This window comes from Thalassophryne amazonica, chromosome 11 (genome assembly GCF_902500255.1).
Source record: "Thalassophryne amazonica chromosome 11, fThaAma1.1, whole genome shotgun sequence".
NCBI lineage: Eukaryota > Metazoa > Chordata > Actinopteri > Batrachoidiformes > Batrachoididae > Thalassophryne > Thalassophryne amazonica.
Window position 1 is genome coordinate 52,545,380 of NC_047113.1, and position 18,957 is coordinate 52,564,336.

Genomic DNA, 18,957 nt, shown 5'->3' on the forward strand with positions numbered 1-18,957 from the left:
GTGTGGGGTGGGTTTGGGGCTGGGGGGGAAGTTTGGAGGGGTCCTGCTGGCTGCATTGGGGGACTTGGGTGTCGTGGGGACCTCGGGCTTCCTGGCCCCGGAGGTTGGGCCTCACCTCTTGTCTGAGGGCCAGGCCCCGCCCTGGTATGGCTCGGTGGTCCCTGCCCATGTTTTAGATTCAGTTACCATGACTCCTTTGCCCCCCGTCCTTGCCGCTGCTCACTCCCGCATTCGGGGGTGGTTCTGGTGTCCCCCCTATTGGTGGGCTCTGGCGGCACCCTGTGTGCTTCCCTTGGGTATGGGGCTGCTCCCCGTGCCTCCGTGGGGGGGTGGGGTGGTGGTGAAGGGGGTGCGTTCTGGCACTGCCGAGCCGCTCCCCTGTTGGTTCGTCATCTGCCCCGGTGGCTCTGGGGGCTGCCCTTCCTGGCCCCTGTACCCTTCCGCTGCCCTTTTGTCCTAGTTTCTCCTGGAGCCCACGTTCTGGGCCTGTTACCACCATTGCTCGCAGCTGGCCATATGGCTTTGACGCGCCGGAGTGGTCCATGTCATATGGTAAGGTTCTGTACTTTAGTCTTGGCCCAACACACCAGCCACAGTAATGATCGGATATTTAGCTGTGATCTGGGTCTCTGTGTGTGGATGGTTGTGGCCGTCACCACAATTCGGTTTTGGGTGCTTTCAAGGGGATTAACACTCTGCTGTGTTAGATTAGGGTATGGATGCTCACTAATTAGACAACAGACTGTTGCTGTCACTGTTTGTTCATGTGTGGTTGTTTGTCCTGGTAGGTTGTATGGTTGAGGCCCTGTCTCCTCGGTGTCTCACTTCACAGTTATTGCCTTCACCACTTGTCGTTGCTTCTTGTCTGTCTTCATGTTGTTTTGGTGGTCAGCCCTTCCTGATAGAAGTTGTCGGTTAGCTTTGAGTCGGATGTTGAAGGCTGATCGGGAAGAGCGGATGGGGGTCTCTCACACACACACACACACACACACACACACACACACACACCACGTTCACTCATGCACTACATACCTTCTGTGTTGCAAGAATAAATTGCATATATGTGTATTAATGTTCATAAATGGTTCTGCCAGTGTGGCACTTACCATTACTATAGTTTTGGCATGAAGTGTGTCACCTCCTCTCTCACCTATGTAAATCCAAGCCATCACTTTCAAATGAAAGCTCAAAAGCTTCATTATTGGATGTAGCAGCATTCATATCACTCTGTCTGCTGGCCACCGGGATGCACGTCACATGGCGAGAAATGCCAAGTAAGATGTTTTCCAGAAATGCACCTGCTAACTTGATGAGCGAAATACATCACTGACCACTAGTTACTGCCGCAAAGTTGCGGATAGACTTACAATCATGAATATTTGGATGTTGTGTTGCTCTTTTCCTGAGTCTGACATGTCTGCTCCTTGTTTATTTCATTTGGCTTTGCTTCCTGTCCATGGGAAATCAGGTTTGTGAATTTACGTGCATACTCATTTCCCCATTGACTGAGTCAACTACTATATAGCTGGTCACACATTTTCAGTCCAGTGCCAGATTGTCTTGCTTACAAGCCTGCCTTCTCTCATTCCTTCTCCGTGTTTTACTTCTAGTTGCTAGACCATGCTGTGTTTCTCAAGCCTAGCCTGCCATTTCAAGATTTATCAACCTGCTATGATTGATAACTGTGTTGTGACCCTCTGCCTGTTCCTCTGAACTCTGTTTGCTGTTCCCCTCATGGACATTGATAGCTATTGAACTGTCTTCCCATGCATTGACTGTCCACCTCTGTCCTCAACCATCTTACTGGTCTGTTTCCACACAAACTCTATTATTGAACAGACTGTTGAACAGACTGTTGGGGGAGGTGATGGTCTAGTGGTTAATGCATTGGGCTTGAGACCAGAAGATCCTCAGTTCAAATCCCAGCCTGACTGGAAAATCACTAACGGCCCTTAAGCAAGGTCTTTAATCCCCCATTGCTCCCGGTGTGTAGTGAGTGCCTTGTATGGCAGGCACCCTCACATCGGGGTGAATGTGAGGCATTATTTTGTAAAGCGCTTTGAGCATCTGATGCAGATGGAAAAGTGCTATATAAATGCAGTCCATTTACTGTTGTCTCTGTGTGAGTTAATTGGGTGGAAATATGGCTCTTTGAACTATTCACCAATGTGAATGGTAAAATGGACTGTGGTTCTCTTACCAACCAATCCATTACATAGTTGGTTCAAATAAATTTGGGCACCATCAAATTCAAATGACTCATCTATACTTTCAAAATTATCTAAATTTTCAAACCTGACTTTGAAGACAGACTTCACTACTTTGTTGGTTAAAAAAACTCTACAAACATACTGTTCAATTTCAATTTTCAATTTATTTTAATTTACATGTATATAGCACCAAATCACAAAAGAGTTGCCTGAAGGCGCTTCACACAAGTAAGTTCTAACTTCGAGTTCAGTCTTAGCTGAGTTCAGTCTTAGTTGATGCATCGCCATAGTGATATATAAGGTTGTTGTTCCACTAAACACAGCAGCGAAACTATGAACTTAATAAGTGAGTGATCAGAGACCACTGATGTAAAAGACATGATTTCAATATTCGTGACAGCAATACCACGTGCAAGAACCAAATCCAGGGTATTTCCACTAATGTGTGTCAAGTCCCCAAATGCATTGCCGAAATCCTAATGCAGCCACAATTTTCATAAATGAGTTGGAGAGAGAATCAGAAGTCTTATTTTTATGAACATTAAAGTCAACAATGATCAGAAAATTATCTGCACTAGTTGACAAGTTAGAGATGAACTCACCAAATTCATCTAAGAATTCAGAATATGGGCCAGGAGGCCTATATACAGTGACAAAGTAATACAGCTGATTTTTATTCTTCTGACCTTGGCAATGCATAATATCCGGAGCAGAGCAGAGAATCAGATGCTCAAACAAGTTATATTTGTGACCCCCAACAGCTAATAAGCTGTTGGGTGGATAGATGCTAATTAACCTTTGCCTTTTATGGACTTTACTGGACTGTTGCAGCGCCACCATAGACAAATGCTCACGTTAGGCTCTGCATTTCTCATCAGTAGATTTAAAACTTTTTCTCTTCACATTTACTGAGATTTGCTTGTACCTCTGCAGTAAAACACTCCATGCTTCCCAACATGTTTAATGAATTTTTGCATATTCTGTGGCCATGTGGCGGTTTTCTACTTGTCCATACCACTTCGTATGGCAGTTTTTTGCAGTTTGTCCTGTGACGGTTTTAACGATCAAATTAAATACTCATTTAAAACCTTTTTAGTCCAGACTGAGAATGAAGCCTCGTCAAAAAAAATGTGAGTATGTGCTAAAATTTCTCAAAAAGTTTCTCAAAAGTTTGTATGTTTGTTTGTTTGCTTTTGCACTCGGGGTGTCCATGTGCATTTTTCATGTTACTGATGGGAAAGAATTTTTTGGCACTGTGCAGCCTAAGATGTGCTGATGTTGAGCAGCTCAGAAGGTGAAAACCACTGCATCAGGCAGCAAAACAAAAAACATATTTTTGTGTGCATTTTAATTGCACAGACTCTAGTTCAAGCATGCACCATCGCTTCGAAACAAAAGCGAGGAAAACATTTGTTCCACATGGAGAGGTAGGGGAAAAAAAACACTTCTAAGAGGTTTACAACAGATTGTTGTTTTTATTATCATTAAGAGTAATGCGACGTTGAAGCCTCCTGTGACCTCCTCCCAGCAGCTCCTCATCTCTGAAGTCATTCATCAGACAGAAGGCAGACGTGAAGCGAATACAGCATGAAATAAATTAGATTGTTCTTGGTATCACCCACAATGAGACTGTAAAAAGAAGCATGTTTCAAATATTCAGAGAAGATCCAGTGGTGCAGTATTTTGAGAAAGAAGCCTAGAAGATGTCACATGGAAATGGCATGTGATTCCGGCTCTGATTCTGTTCTGTGCACATGTAATCGCCGTGCACTTACACACGCTGTCCACTTTGGATTGTAAGGCTGAGTGGCGTACGTCTGGATGGGGATTGCGCGACATTTGCCAGTGTCTCTGTTGCAAAGTGAGACGGATGTGGACTGTGGTGAAACTAATCACAAAGCTTCTTATGAGCTCTTCCCCCGATATGAATGGATTGGACAATCTTCCATCCCATGATTTACTCCAGTGTTTACAGAGTAAGATTTTTTTTAACACTGAAGTGATAGTAAAGGCCATTGCTTCCTCTTCCACAAGAGCAGTCAGACGGTGTCTGTCCACTTCGGAACCCCCCGCTGCCGCCGCTCGTCTCCGTCAACTCAACAAAAGGTCCAAATGACTTTTCATGTTCTGTGTGTGAACATGTACGTATGTGAGGAGGATCATATAGGAAGAATGGGGGCGCCAGCAGAGGAGAAAGTGGATTGGGAGGTGGGGGTGTTGGGTGGGGTGGGGGTAAAGAGAGCCGTGTGGATCCTCGGTGTGGTGTGACAGACTCTACAGCCTCCTGGTAGGTTTTGTTGGAATGTGAGAGAGGATGATTTTAGCACCAAGGCGAGCCACGCCAGAGCGCTGCAGACTTCATGCCATCTGTCTCAGCCTCCGTCCTCGCTTTGCCAAATTCATCAGACCTTTATTTCCTCTCCCTCTATCTCCTTCTCATCCCTGTTCACAAGAGTAGAGGACATACTGAGATCTGCTAATGTATTTGGGTTTTTGGTGGGGTTTTTTTTTTTGTTTTTTTTTAATGGCCAGGCTTAATAAACAGATTCAAAAATCTTATTTGATTAATATGCATTCTTGGAACTGTTACGGAGATAAAATGTGTGTTTAATAATCATGCCATTTGTTACTTGACCATCAGCGAAAGAGAAAATCTAACGTTTTACACTGCAGTTAACTTAATTTACCAAGATGTGGGGAAAACATCCATCTATTTCATTATACTCTGTTAGAAAATAACAAATATGATTTAAAATGCATTTCATAAATTCATAATCATGCACTTCTGTCCACATAGTTATTTAGTCAGGTAATTGAGGTACCGAAGCCTATTTAAAACTCCACTTGGCAAAATAAAAAGAAAAAAAAATCATGTTGAAGCCAAAGTTCAACCATAAGCAGGTTTTCTCATCAAATGTGTGTAGGGGCTGAGTAATACTGACGTCTTTCCCTTTCGCCCCCGTGTGGGCGACAAGGGACGATGTTAGAGGAGATCACGGGGAGGGCCCACACAGGCTCTGTGTCCTTAACCTGTTCATGGAGGGGTGAAGGAGGGCGGAGCGAGTGGAAGGTAGACGCACCCTTCATTTAAAATAGAACACCAGGTGGCAGGACGAAGGCAGGAGGCCTTTGAAGCTGACCCCTGCGCTCCGGGCCGGGATGGCCTCAGCTATCGATTCAGCAAGAGATGGCGGGGACCAGAGCCAGGTCGCCTGTACACGACGCAGCTCTGTTATGGGAGAGGAGGAGAAGGCAGATGTATCACTGTTCGCACAGGTAGAACAACCGGCTGCATGAAAACAAAAAACTATATAAAAATTGCAAGAAGATAAATGGTTGTGTTGAAACGTTTGAATTTTAACACAAGTTGGCAAAATACAAGACAGTTCATGAAGATCTTTTGAAAATGTGATTGACATAAATAATATAATTTATTTTCAAAAGAAAACAACAACACACAGGAAATAAAGAACTGAAAAACTGCTGCAGAAGCTGTGGTCTGAAATTGAAAGACAACAAATTAAAAATATGATTACTATTGAGAATATAAAGAGGGACAAATAGCATCAAAATAAATTGTACGCAGGTGGTTATTTTCATGCCGCATAGATAGAAATGTGTGGCCAGACACGTCATATATACACCTGTGCTTTGCATTTCAGTCTGTGTGTTTGTTTGTCTGTTTGTGAACAGTCAGCCTGGAGCCCACGATTTTTCATATATCGTTATTAAATTTTTATAGAGGATTCATATCCTGATAGGCAAGAACTAATTCAATGTTAAAGGTCAAAGTCAGTAAAAATCCCTATCCTTTAACATTGAATGAATTTTTAAAAATTCATAACTCTGTCAAAAAATATCAAATTTCTTTCATATTTGAAAGAATATATTTATTCCTTACCACTGCTGATCTGGGCTTTAGTAAGGTTAGACCTTACTTGTGTGAAGCGCCTTGAGCCAACTCTGTTGTGATTTAGTGCTACGTAAATTAAAATAAATTGAAATTGAAAATTTTGAGAGCATTATGTAGGATGGTACCCTTTATCAACAGAGTTTGATCCAGATCTGATCCAGATTACAGATTTTGTGGCCATTTAAATTTAACACTGAAAACCCCATTTAATGTATATCTTACATTATATCTTAATCAAACTTGCCCTAATCACTCTCATATTTGAAAATGAAGTGCAGACTGGCACTCAGTATCGCCTAACAAAGTTTGATCCAGATCTGATCCAGATTGTGGATTTTGTGGACATTTGAATTTAATATTGAAAAGTCCATTTGATGTACATTTTGCATTATATCTCAATCAAACGTGCCTCAGTCACTCTCATTTTTCTGTTGTGGATTTACCAACACCACCAAAAGTAGATGGAGGTTCCAATTTTATGCCTGTTTGTCTGTCTTACAGTTATCAGTTGGAAATCAAGTGCCAAAAAGCAATGACAAATTGTGCACAGCAAAGATAAATGTTATGTGAAAAGTATCTGAAAAAGAATTCAGAAACTGAAAAGTTGAAAAACAAAACCTGACAACACCACAAAAAAAATTGACTCAAGTGCATGAACTAAATACATACTCCTGACATTTGATCACATCTAATTTACAGTGCCCTCCAAAAGTATTGGAACACTTGGTATTTTACACATTTTAATTTGTTTATGCCGTTTCAAATACAAACAGAGCAAACACAGCTTTCTGGCGTCAGCCAATCCGGATGCAAATCACCTTCAAAATTCAGGGGAGACCTCCATGGCCTAATATCTATCTGTAGTGAAAATTTGATGAGAATCCGTGAAGTGGTTTTGACATGATCTTTCAAAGCCTATATAAAGTGAATCTTAATCCAGAATCTGATCACCACCTAAATTCAGTGGAGTCTTCCATGTACTAATACCTATCTGTGCTGCAAATTTGGTTAAAATCCGTGCAGTAGTTTTGACGTAATCCTGCGAAAAGTAATCCTTCAAAGCCTATATAAAGTGAAACTTGATAATAATAATAATAATAATAATAATAATAATAATAATAATAATAATACATTTTATTTGTAACACACTTTATATTCCATAGAATCTCAAAGTGCTAAAATCCGGTGATCCAGAATCCAGATTTGGATCACCTCCAAAATCCAATGGGTTCTTCCATAGCCTAATATCTATCTGTGGTGTAAAGTTTGTCAAAATCTGTGCAGTAGTTTTGATGTAATCTTGCTAACAGTCAGACAAACACAGATGATTTTATTACGTCCTTGGTTGATGTAAAAATACAAAAAATGAAAAAAAAAAATCTAAAATTATCTTCCTTAAACTCAAACTGAAAGCAAATGTCTACAACGTGATATAAATTAATTAAAAATATAATAGCCAGAATGTTGCAGTACATAAGTAATGGAACACTTTGGTATAATACCTGCAAATAATCAGTTTTATTGCTAGTTTTCTTCAGACAAGTCAGGGGATGGATACATGAACATTTCCAAGTCACTGACTATGTCTTGAACTTTATTTACATCGATTATGAAGAAATACAAACAGTATGGCACTCTATGGTAAATCTGTGTGGAGTAGGTCATTCTCAAAAACTGAGTGAATGTGCAAGAAGGAGAAGAGTGAGAAAAGCCACCAAGACACCCAGACAACCCAGAAGAAGTTACAGGCTTCTGTGGCTGTGATTGGAGAAAATGTGCATAGTTCATGTTTTGCATTTTGTATCCCCAGTTATACAGATTCATGATGAAGTGACACGGAGGAAGATTTTCTTTCACCAAAACATCAGATCTAGGCTTGCATCTCAGATGTAACTTCTGGCAAATTGTAGCTGAACTTTCAGGCCTTCTTTATAAGAAAATCCTCCTCATGTCTTGGTGGCTTTCCTCACTCTTCTTCTTGCACAGGTGGAGGTGATCCATATCCAGATTGGGGGACGTCAGAAATGTCTGATTGCTCTTATTATTATTATTACCTCCGCCAAGGAGGTTATGTTTTCGGTCGTGTTTGTTTGTTTGTCTGTCTGTTTGTCAGCAGGATAACTCAAAAGGTTTTGAACGGATTTTGATGAAATTTTGTGGAGTGGTTGGAAATGACAAGAGGAAAAAGTGATTAAATTTTAGTGGTGATCCGGATCACGATCCGGATCCAGGAATTTTTTTTAAGGATTCTTCACCATTGCGGGATAGGGGGAATTTTGACATTCTAGTTTCTAATGCCACAAAAACAAGGCAGAAAGGCTTGAAAAAAATTAGGGTGTAACATAGTCAAATGTTCTATCAAACAACAACGTTTGGTGATGATCGGATCCGGATTCTGGATCTGGTGATCCAGAATATGTAAAAATATAGGGAAAATAGAAAATGTGTCAGTTTGAGGTGACAAATGAAGCTAGAGATGCAAAACTAACACCAAATTGTAGGTGAATCTGTACTGATTCAGTAAGGTGTCATCAGATTTGATGTAGCTTCAAATGTTATGGAGCTAGAGCCAGAAGAAAACTGCCATTACCGAAAAATCGTTTTTATACAATAACTTTTGAACTAATAAAGACATAAAAGTGATTCCAAGTTCTAGTGGTATGTTTTCATGGTCAAGAATGTCAAATATAAAGGAAAGAAAAGTGTATGTATCATAGTTTTGGTTGTAACACTGAATTGTTGAATAGATCACTGTGCCAAGGAGGAAATCTCTTTAGGGTCAGTGACCCTATGGCCTTGTTTAGAGAAGTGTTTCATAAATGTTAAAAAATTCATATATTTGCAGTTTAGTTGAATAATAAATTGAATTTTGTCTCTTATTTGTTTTTGTCTATAAGCACATGCAATATCAATATCAGAGCTCAGATGACAATAGCTTCTGGGAAAGGTGCAAGTTGCAATAAACTGTGATGCCAAGCTCTAAGGATACATGCTATCCAGTCACAGCAGATGAAACTTTTTTTACTACTGAGCAAACATCATTGTTAGATTTTTTTAGGTTCAATGATTCCACGGCGTGTAGATGTTATGGCGTCAGTGACCCCATGGCCTTGGCGGAGGTTTGCACTCTCTGAGTGCTTCTAGTTATTATTATTATTATTGTTGCAGAGTAGCATAAGGAGCTGGCTTGCCAATATGAAGACCTGGGTTTGAATCCTGCTTGTGCTACCTGTTTCTGTCTGAGGACAAGACACGTATCTGCATTGTCTCATTCCGTCCACCTGTAAATGGGTACCAGTCTTGCCTGGGAAGTAAACTGCAATGGACTAGGATCTTGTCTATAAGGAGTCACTGACTCTCATCTACTTCATACCAAGGAAACCTAATAGGACCTCAGGTCCTATTAGGACTTACATTATTATTAGTAGTAGTTGTAGTAATTGTAGTACCAGCAGTAGTAGTACCAGTAGCAGTGCACAGTGGATTAGTGGTTAGCACCGTTGCCTCACAGCAAGAAGGTCAGGGGATCGATTCCCACCTGTGGCCTTTCTGTGTGGAGTTTTTATGTTTTCCCCGTGTTTATATGGGGTCCCTCCAGGTGCTCCGGCTTCCTCCCACATCCACAGACATGGAGGTTAGGCAAACTGGAAACTTTGATTGTCCATATGTGTGTGTGTGGATGTGAATGTGTTTGTTTTGTATATATGTGGCCCTGCGACAGACTGGCGTCCTGTCCAGAGTGTAACCTGCCTCACATCCTATGACTGCTGGCATAGACTCCACCCCCACCCCCCCCACCCCCAACACTGGAGTAAGTGGGCATAGAAAATGGATAGATCGATGGATTATTAGTAGTAACATTACAGTATTACAAGTATTATTATTATTTCAGATGGTAATGGAGATGGACAAACATAGAGATGCTGCGTGTAACATGTCAGATAGTTTGGTCTGATGCGTGAACAGCAAATAAGGGCAGAGAAACATGTTTTGTGTGCTGTATTTGTGAAGACACATGCATGCACATGCACACACACACACACACACGCAGAAATACGCACATGCACATGCGTCCAGTGATCCAACAACACACTGTCAAAATCAAGCCATGTGTTTTTTGTTTTCATTTTCGAGGAGACATTTCTTTTTTCCTGCAGTGCAAAATACATGGTGATGTGTTTTAAATGAAGATGCAATAATATGAGGACTGTACTGTAATTTTAAACGGTATTCACACGCAGCTTCATTTGCAACATCACTTGTGATGATTTAGCTGCAATGACACTGCACCAAACATCCGAATGCTGCTCCAATATTTTTATTTATTTATTTATTTTTGGCTTTATGGGAGGTGGGTGCTATCAGTGTGTACACACTCATCTGTCTGTATTTCTCAGATGTTTACAGCAAGGAACATGCAGGCAAACAAACATACATGCACACACACACACACACACACACACACACACACACTTTAAACAAGCCCACCACCACCACCACCACCACCCCACCTTCCCCCAGGCTTCCCTCCCTGGGTGCAGAAATGAAAGCACTCAGAGAGAGGATGGCTGGAAGAAATGAAGACATGTCTGAGTTTCACAGTAGCCAATGGAGAGGCAGCACTCGGTGCACTCTGCCCTCTGATAGGTTTTCGGCTCTCGCTTCATGTAGAGCCCCACGTCGCTGCCTTTAACCTCCCCAACCCACACCCCACACCCCAGAAATTCAAAGAAGCCAATCAGAAAGCGAGGCTCAGGGGCTGGGGAGGGATGAAGGGACAGATGCTTGGAAGCAGTAAGGGATGAAGTTCAGGCAGAAAGAGAGAGAGAGAGTGAGGAGCACCAGGAGTTGGTTTGAGAAGGAACCAGTGTGTTATTATTAATAAAGCACTAAAAAAAAAGTGAGCACATCAAAGCAAACAGGGGCTATGCTATCATACATGAAAGTAACACACTATGGCTTAATGTTTCCTTAGGCGTGTTATGTGACGCTGCTTTGATTTGAAATGCATTGTGTGGAAAATGGATTTACAGGAGTGTGGGTGCAGATCATAATTTAAAACCTGACCTCAGAGGCTCTTCAAAGTCTCCGTCAGCGTGGATATTTAGGACGTGCGAGAACACTGCAAACATCTGCAGGATGGGCTGCCATCAATACAAAATAAAAAAATCTTCATTTTCACCATTAGAAATAATTGCAATGACTTTCTTTATTCTTTCCTGCACCAGAAAGGAGTTGCACCTGATTATTCTCCACTTACTCCTTCGCTGATTGAGGCCCGCAGGAAGTGTGACATCTTTCTCATCGTGCCCCGTGGCCAGGTAATTATCCTAATCTACCTTACTCCTCTGCTCCAGCTGCTGCGCCTCAGACCACCTCTGTGCTTCATTATCAGCGCCGGCACTCTCTAATGTTTTGACATCCTCACTGTGCAGACTGCTGGCGAAGACAGATCGAGGAAAAGGGGAGAAGAAGAAGAAGCAGCAGGAGGAGAACAGGGAAGAGGCAGAAGAGAAAAGTCAGACTCTGAAGATTGAGTGGATGCGTTGAAGGTTAACGTCTCAATCAGGTGGAACAAAACAGCCTTGTGTGACAGCTGCAGATCACCGTTCTGATATGGTGAAGAATTTTGGATGATGTGACGGCTTGAGGTCAAAGGTCGCGTTGTGTCTGAAATCAGCTCAAACCTCAACAACTTACAGAAGGACTGTGGGTGGGGAACTGACTTTCAGCTTTTTTCTGATGAATGGTGCCCTGACAGTTGGAGGAGGGGTAAAAACAACAACAACAAAACTTGGGGTCCTTGAATAGATTATTCAGTTACAAAAATAAAACGTGTTTCTGCATTTGAACCCCAATGAGAGTTCTGACAAATGCCACCCCACCTCCACTCCGTCTGTGCCATGATTGTTTTTCCCTCACCACAAATGTCATATAGTTAAGAGGTGATAATTCTATACAGCAAAAACAGACACTAACTTCTTATGAGTGTACACGGCGTGCAGGCTGACACAGATTGAGATGGTGTGAGGCGTCTGTGCCGCACTCTAAATAAACATATAGGCGCCATTTCTGAAATGGAAGAAAGAACTTGGGTGGAAAACATTATCTGAGGTTAAAAATATGCTGAGGGGTAAAAAAGCCTCAGAACAACTGGCTTGACACCAGTGTCGCCTTGCTTGCATGAAAACTTCAGAAAGGCGTTGAGAAACGGCAAATTCCAGCAGCTCTCAATACCAATTCAATCCAACAGTAATAGTAACATTAGCTACTGTTGACACTGTGACAACAAAGTGCCGCTTTAAATTTATGGGCAAATTTAAGATGGCATGTGTGCTGATGGACTGTGTACCTCTACCCATGTGCAGTCAAGTTCATAAGTATTTGGACAATTAAGCAAGACGTGGTTGTAGTGTAGACTGGTTGAATTCAAGGGGTTTAACAAAAATATCATATTCATTTATTATACATAGTCCCTTCAATTGTGGAGCCCAATAAGTAACTGGACAAACTTAAGTGCGAATTTGGTGGAATTGCGCATGAAGTGCGTATGAAGCAGGAATTGCATGCAAAACGTGTAAAATTGTAACGCCGCCCTCAACGCCCCTCCATACACCTGTTGCTACAAACCCATCAAACACTCTCTCAGCAGGTGTTGCCAAATTCCAGATGACGCACACGCACATCTAACAACGCTCGCATGGCACTTGTGGCCAGTCGTACTATTAAACACGACAACAGTCTGCAGCCAATCACTTTCACAGCTGGATGTGAAATTTGTCTAAGTGCTCCTCGAGTGTGGCCTTTGCAAACAGACACAGTGAGTTGGTGTGTGGCGCCTAAACTGACCGGAGGTGTAGCTGCCGACAGGAGCAGCTGTGGGGAGCTATGGATCTGGACGTCACAGCTGGACAACACATACTGGTGTTTGGACGGGACAATGGACTAACAACTGCCCACTGTGACGCGTGTGTGTTTGCTTGATGTCCTCACGGTGGACATAAATAAAAACATACTGCCGTGGCGACGGGCCACAGCAAGTGAGTGCGCACACGTCATGCACATTGACAGGCTGCCCCAAGGTTGAAATGAACCATCAGATCATAACACGTAGCGGGCGATCTGACTGTCACATTGCCCATGTGAGCTCTGTTCAACATGATGTGGTATTAGTCCTGCGGTGTGCCATCCACAAGACATGCGTGTCAGGCAGGACACACGTGGTGGGCCGGCTGAACATGGCGCCAGCAGATGTAGCCATGATAAGAGCACCCTGCTTCTCATTCATGTCATTTCATGACTGTACATCTGTGACCATGGGTCATCTACAGAGGAACAGATGGATCATACTTGATAAGAGGGATACAATGAAATGCTGTGTTTTTTTTATGGTATGTGGTTTTATTTATTTTTTAAATACATCCATCTCTGTTGATTTCAGGCATTTTCCTGCATTGTTTATAGTCCAGTGATGGTAGCTCAGTGGTAAAGTTTCAGGCTGGCAATCAGTAAAGTGCAGGTATGAATCCTGTGGGTGGTATGTATTTTTATTTTTTTTTCCACAGCAGCGGCGTGATGTGGTTCCACATGTACCAGCTGGTTTTTATTTTTTTATTTATTCCACATCAGCGGCACAATGTGGTGCACCTCGTCCCATGGAATACAGTGCGAGCAGCTGCAGCTGCTTGCACTGTGCTCCTGCTCAAAAGACACCACTGCGTGCATGAACCGTTGCACCATCATCGTGCATGCCTGCCTGTCAGCGCGATGTTTCGTGGTTTGCTCATACCCGGAGTGCAAGTACCATATTTTTCAGAGTATACGTCACACCAGAATTTAAGTCACACCAGTTAAAAAATGCCATTTGAAGAGGAAAAATCCATATATAAGTCATACTTATATTTTACAGTTACTTTATACAATTACTTCATTAGCAGCTGCGGACCATTTGTCGGCAGCTGCTGAATGTAACTAATAAAGCAACTAGTAATCTAACTTGGTTATTTTTAAGATTGAGTACTCTGAATAGTAAAAGTTAATTAATTTGCTGATTAGTTACTTTGCTGATTACTCAATCTTAAGAGTAACCAAGTTAGATTACTAGTTACTTATTACATTACTTATTAGGTGCGAGTTGTCGGCAGCTTCTAATAAAGTCAGTCAATCAATCAATCAATTTTATTTATATAGCGCCAAATCACAACAAACAGTTGCCCCAAGGTGCTTTATATTGTAAGGCAAGGCCATACAATAATTATGAAAAAACCCCAACGGTCAAAACGACCCCCTGTGAGCAAACACTTGGCGACAGTGGGAAGGAAAAACTCCCTTTTCACAGGAAGAAACCTCCAGCAGAACCAGGCTCAGGGAGGGGCAGTCTTCTGCTGGGACTGGTTGGGGCTGAGGGAGAGAACCAGGAAAAAGACATGCTGTGGAGGGGAGCAGAGATCAATCACTAATGATTAAATGCAGAGTGGTGCATACAGAGCAAAAAAGAGAAAGAAACACTCAGTGCATCATGGGAACCCCCCAGCAGTCTAAGGTCTATAGCAGCATAACTAAGGCATAACTAAGCCTGCAGTCTGAGAGCGAAGCGCTCTATTGGGGTGATATGGTACTATGAGGTCCCTAAGATAAGATGGGACCTGATTATTCAAAACCTTATAAGTAAGAAGAAGAATTTTAAATTCTATTCTAGAATTAACAGGAAGCCAATGAAGAGAGGCCAATATGGGTGAGATATGCTCTCTCCTTCTATCCCCGTTAGTACTCTAGCTGTAGCATTTTGAATTAACTGAAGGCTTTTCAGGGAACTTTTAGGACAACCTGATAATAATGAATTACAATAGTCCAGCCTAGAGGAAATAAATGCATGAATTAGTTTTTCAGCATCACTCTGAGACAAGACCTTTCTAATTTTAGAGATATTGCGTAATGCAAAAAAGCAGTCCTACATATTTGTTTAATATGCACTTTGAATGACATATCTGATCAAAAATGACTCCAAGATTTCTCACAGTATTACTAGAGGTCAGGGTAATGCCATCCAGAGTAAGGATCTGGTTAGACACCATGTTTCTAAGATTTGTGGGGCCAAGTACAATAACTTCAGTTTTATCTGAGTTTAAAAGCAGAAAATTAGAGGTCATCCATGTCTTTATGTCTGTAAGACAATCCTGCAGCTTAGCTAATTGGGTGTGTGTCCTCTGGCTTCATGGATAGATAAAGCTGGGTATCATCTGCGTAACAATGAAAATTAAGCAATGCCATCTAATAATACTGGCCTAAGGGAAGCATGTATAAAGTGAATAAAATTGGTCCTAGCACAGAACCTTGTGGAACTCCGTAATTAACCTTAGTGTTGTGTGTTGGGGGGTTTGGCTGGACATTTGGGTGTTCTTTTCTTTTCTTTGCTCTCCAGGTGGTGTGCAAACTGATTTATTGTCTGTGGAGAAGGTGCTGGCAGAAGAGTCCTTCACCCTCATCAACGTGATGTGCAGCACCTGTGGATGGTGCTCACGTGCAACCTTAAAGACTTTCAGCTGAAGCAGATAATGAGATGGCGTTCTGCATTTAAGCCATGTGTGATTCAAGCAGAATTGCCGGGAACTCGACCTTGTGATGTTCGTTTGTGAGACGCTGAGGACCGCGCCTGGGTTTGACACATCGTGCCTGTGAAGGAGGACAGGTGAGGGACACATGCTGTCAGCACACATCAGAGGTGATTTGATTGTCTGAATAATTGTTAACAGTAATTTGGTATTTTGTTATGCAGTATATGTGAATATTGATGAGAATTGTGCAGCTCGCTTCTCACGGCCGTGGCGTGCGGACAGATGATCCTCCACCTGTTGTGAGAAGCTGCTCATTTATATAAAGCTTAAATTCAGACCTGAATGTGTTGCTGATAGTGTGTGCCTTTGAAGGATATTAGTCGTAGCTGCTGACTTAACTCACCTTTTCTATCCTTCGCAGAGTCGGTTTGTCGTGTCCACCTCCCCAAGTTTAGGGGAGGTGATGGTCTAGTGGTTAAGGTGTTGGGCTTGATTCCAGAAGATCATGGGTTCAAATCCCCGCCTGACTGGAAAATTACTAAAGGCCCTTGGGCAAGGCCTTTAATCCCCTATTGCTCCCGGTGTGTAGTGAGCACCTTGTATGGCAGCACCCTGACATCGGGGTGAATGTGAGGCATAATTGTAAAGCGCTTTGAGCGTCTGATGCAGATGGAAAAGCGCTATATAAATGCAGTCCATTTACCATTTACCTGGGGGGTGTTTGGCGTGAACGTGGGTCCAGAAGCGCCGGGCTTCGATCCTTTTGGGCGCTGGAGAGCGTGCCATCCTTCACTCCACCAGACAGACGCATTTTATGTTTGTACACTTTGTATTGCACGAAGGGGGAAAATAAATTGTTTTGTTATTGGAACCCGCTTTCTGGTTGTTTGGCGCTGGGTTCAGTCAGACGCAGGTCCGCTCCTCAACCCGCGTCGACACATAACACTTAGTCTGTGAAGAAGATTCCCCATTTACATGAAAAAATTGTAATCTATTAGATAAATATGATTCAAAACCACCGCAGCGCAGTGCCTTAATACCTATGGCATGCTCTAATCTCTGTAATAAAATTTTATGGTCAACAGTATCAAAGCAGACACTGAGGTCTAACAGAACAAGCACAGAGATGAGTCCACTGTCCGAGGCCATAAGAAGATCATTTGTAACCTTCACTAATGCTGTTTCTGTACTATGATGAATTCTAAAACCTGACTGAAACTCTTCAAATAGATCATTCCTCTGCAGATGATCAGTTAGCTGTTTTACAACTACCCTTTCAAGAATTTTTGAGAGAAAAGGAAGATTGGAGATTGGCCTATAATTAGCTAAGATAGCTGGGTCAAGTGATGGCTTTTTAAGTAATGGTTTAATTACTGCCACCTTAAAAGCCTGTGGTACATAGCCAACTAATAAAGATAGATTGATCATATTTAAGATCAAAGCATTAAATAATGGTAGGGCTTCCTTGAGCAGCCTGGTAGGAATGGGGTCTAATAAACATGTTGATGGTTTGGATGAAGTAACTAATGAAAATAACTCAGACAGAACAATCTGAGAGAAAGAGTCTAACCAAATACCGGCATCACTGAAAGCAGCCAAAGATAATGATACGTCTTTGGCATGGTTATGAGTAATTTTTTCTCTAATAGTTAAAATTTTATTAGCAAAGAAAGTCATGAAGTCATTACTAGTTAAAGTTAAAGGAATACTCAGCTCAATAGAGCTCTGACTCTTTGTCAGCCTGGCTACAGTGCTGAAAAGAAACCTGGGGTTGTTCTTATTTTCTTCAATTAGTGATGAGTAATAAGATGTCCTAGCTTTACAGAGGGCTTTTTTATAGAGCAACAGACTCTTTTTCCAGGCTAAGTGAAGATCTTCTAAATTAGTGAGATGCCATTTCCTCTCCAACTTACGGATTATCTGCTTTAAGCTGTGAGTTTGTGAGTTATACCATGGAGTCAGGCACTTCTGATTTAAAGCTCTCTTTTTCAGAGGAGCTACAGCATTCAAAGTTGTCTTCAATGAGGATGTAAAACTATTGACGAGATACTCTATCTCACTTACAGAGTTTAGGTAGCTACTCTGCACTGTGTTGGTATATGGCATTAGAGAACATAAAGAAGGAATCATATCCTTAAACCTAGTTACAGCGGTTTCTGAAAGACTTCTAGTGTAATGAAACTTATTCCCCACTGCTGGGTAGTCCATCAGAGTAAATGTAAATGTTATTAAGAAATGATCAGACAGAAGGGAGTTTTCAGGGAATACTGTTAAGTCTTCAATTTCCATACCATAAGACAGAACAAGATCTAAGATATGATTAAAGTGGTGGGTGGACTCATTTACATTTTGAGCACAGCCAATAGAGTCCATAATAGATTAAATGCAGTGTTGAGGCTGTCATTCTCAGCATCTGTGTGGATGTTAAAATCGCCCACTATAATTATCTTATCTGAGCTAAGCACTAAGTCAGACAAAAGGTTCTGAAAATTCACAGAGAAACTCACAGTAACGACCAGGTGGACGATAGATAACAACAAATAAAACTGGTTTTGGGACTTTCCAATTTGGATGGACAAGACTAAGAGTCGAGCTTTCAAATGAATTAAAGCTCTGTCTGGTTTTTGATTAATTAATAAGCTGGAATGGAAGATTGCTGCTAATCCTCCACCTCGGCCCGTGCTACGAGCATTCTGGCAGTTAGTGTGACTCGGGGGAGTTGACTCATTTAAACTAACATATTCATCCTGCTGTAACCAGGTTTCTGTAAGGCAGAATAAATCAATATGTTGATCAATTATTATATCTTTACTAACAGGGACTTAGAAGAGAGAGACCTAATGTTTAATAGACCACATTTAACGTTTAGTCTGTGGTGCAGTTGAAGGTGCTATATTGTTTTTTCTTTTTGAATTTCATACTTAAATAGATTTTTGCTGGTTACTGGTGTCTGGGAGCAGGCACCGTCTCTACGGGGATGGGGTAATGAGGGTATGGCAGGGGGAGAGAAGCTGCAGAGAGGTGTGTAAGACACAACTCTGCTTCCTGGTCCCAACCCTGGATAGTCACAGTTTGGAGGATTTAAGAAAATTGGCCAGATTTCTAGAAATGAGAGCTGCTCCATCCAAAGTGGGATGGATGCCGTCTCTCCTAACAAGACCAGGTTTTTCCCAGAAGCTTTGCCAATTATCTATGAAGCCCACCTCATTTTTTGGACACCACTCAGACAGCCAGCAATTCAAGGAGAACATGCGGCTAAACATGTCACTCCCGGTCCGAT

The 18,957-nt window shown here is 41.9% G+C and overlaps 2 long non-coding RNA genes across 2 annotated transcripts in view; one reads left to right on the plus strand and one right to left on the minus strand.

Moving 5' to 3' along the window:
* LOC117520348 overlaps positions 1–11,053 on the plus strand; it is a 23,372-nt gene extending 12,319 nt beyond the window's left edge. The window contains exon 2 of the long non-coding RNA XR_004563620.1: positions 10,952–11,053. This is a non-coding gene — a long non-coding RNA (uncharacterized LOC117520348). The remainder of the gene's footprint in view (positions 1–10,951) is intronic.
* Positions 10,600–16,527, minus strand: LOC117520346. The gene is made up of 5 exons (XR_004563617.1): positions 16,516–16,527; positions 14,919–14,924; positions 12,714–12,719; positions 11,365–12,249; positions 10,600–11,267 (listed from the first exon to the last, which is right to left on the minus strand). It is a non-coding gene; the product is annotated as an uncharacterized LOC117520346 (long non-coding RNA).
* Positions 16,528–18,957: the final 2,430 nt, after the last annotated feature.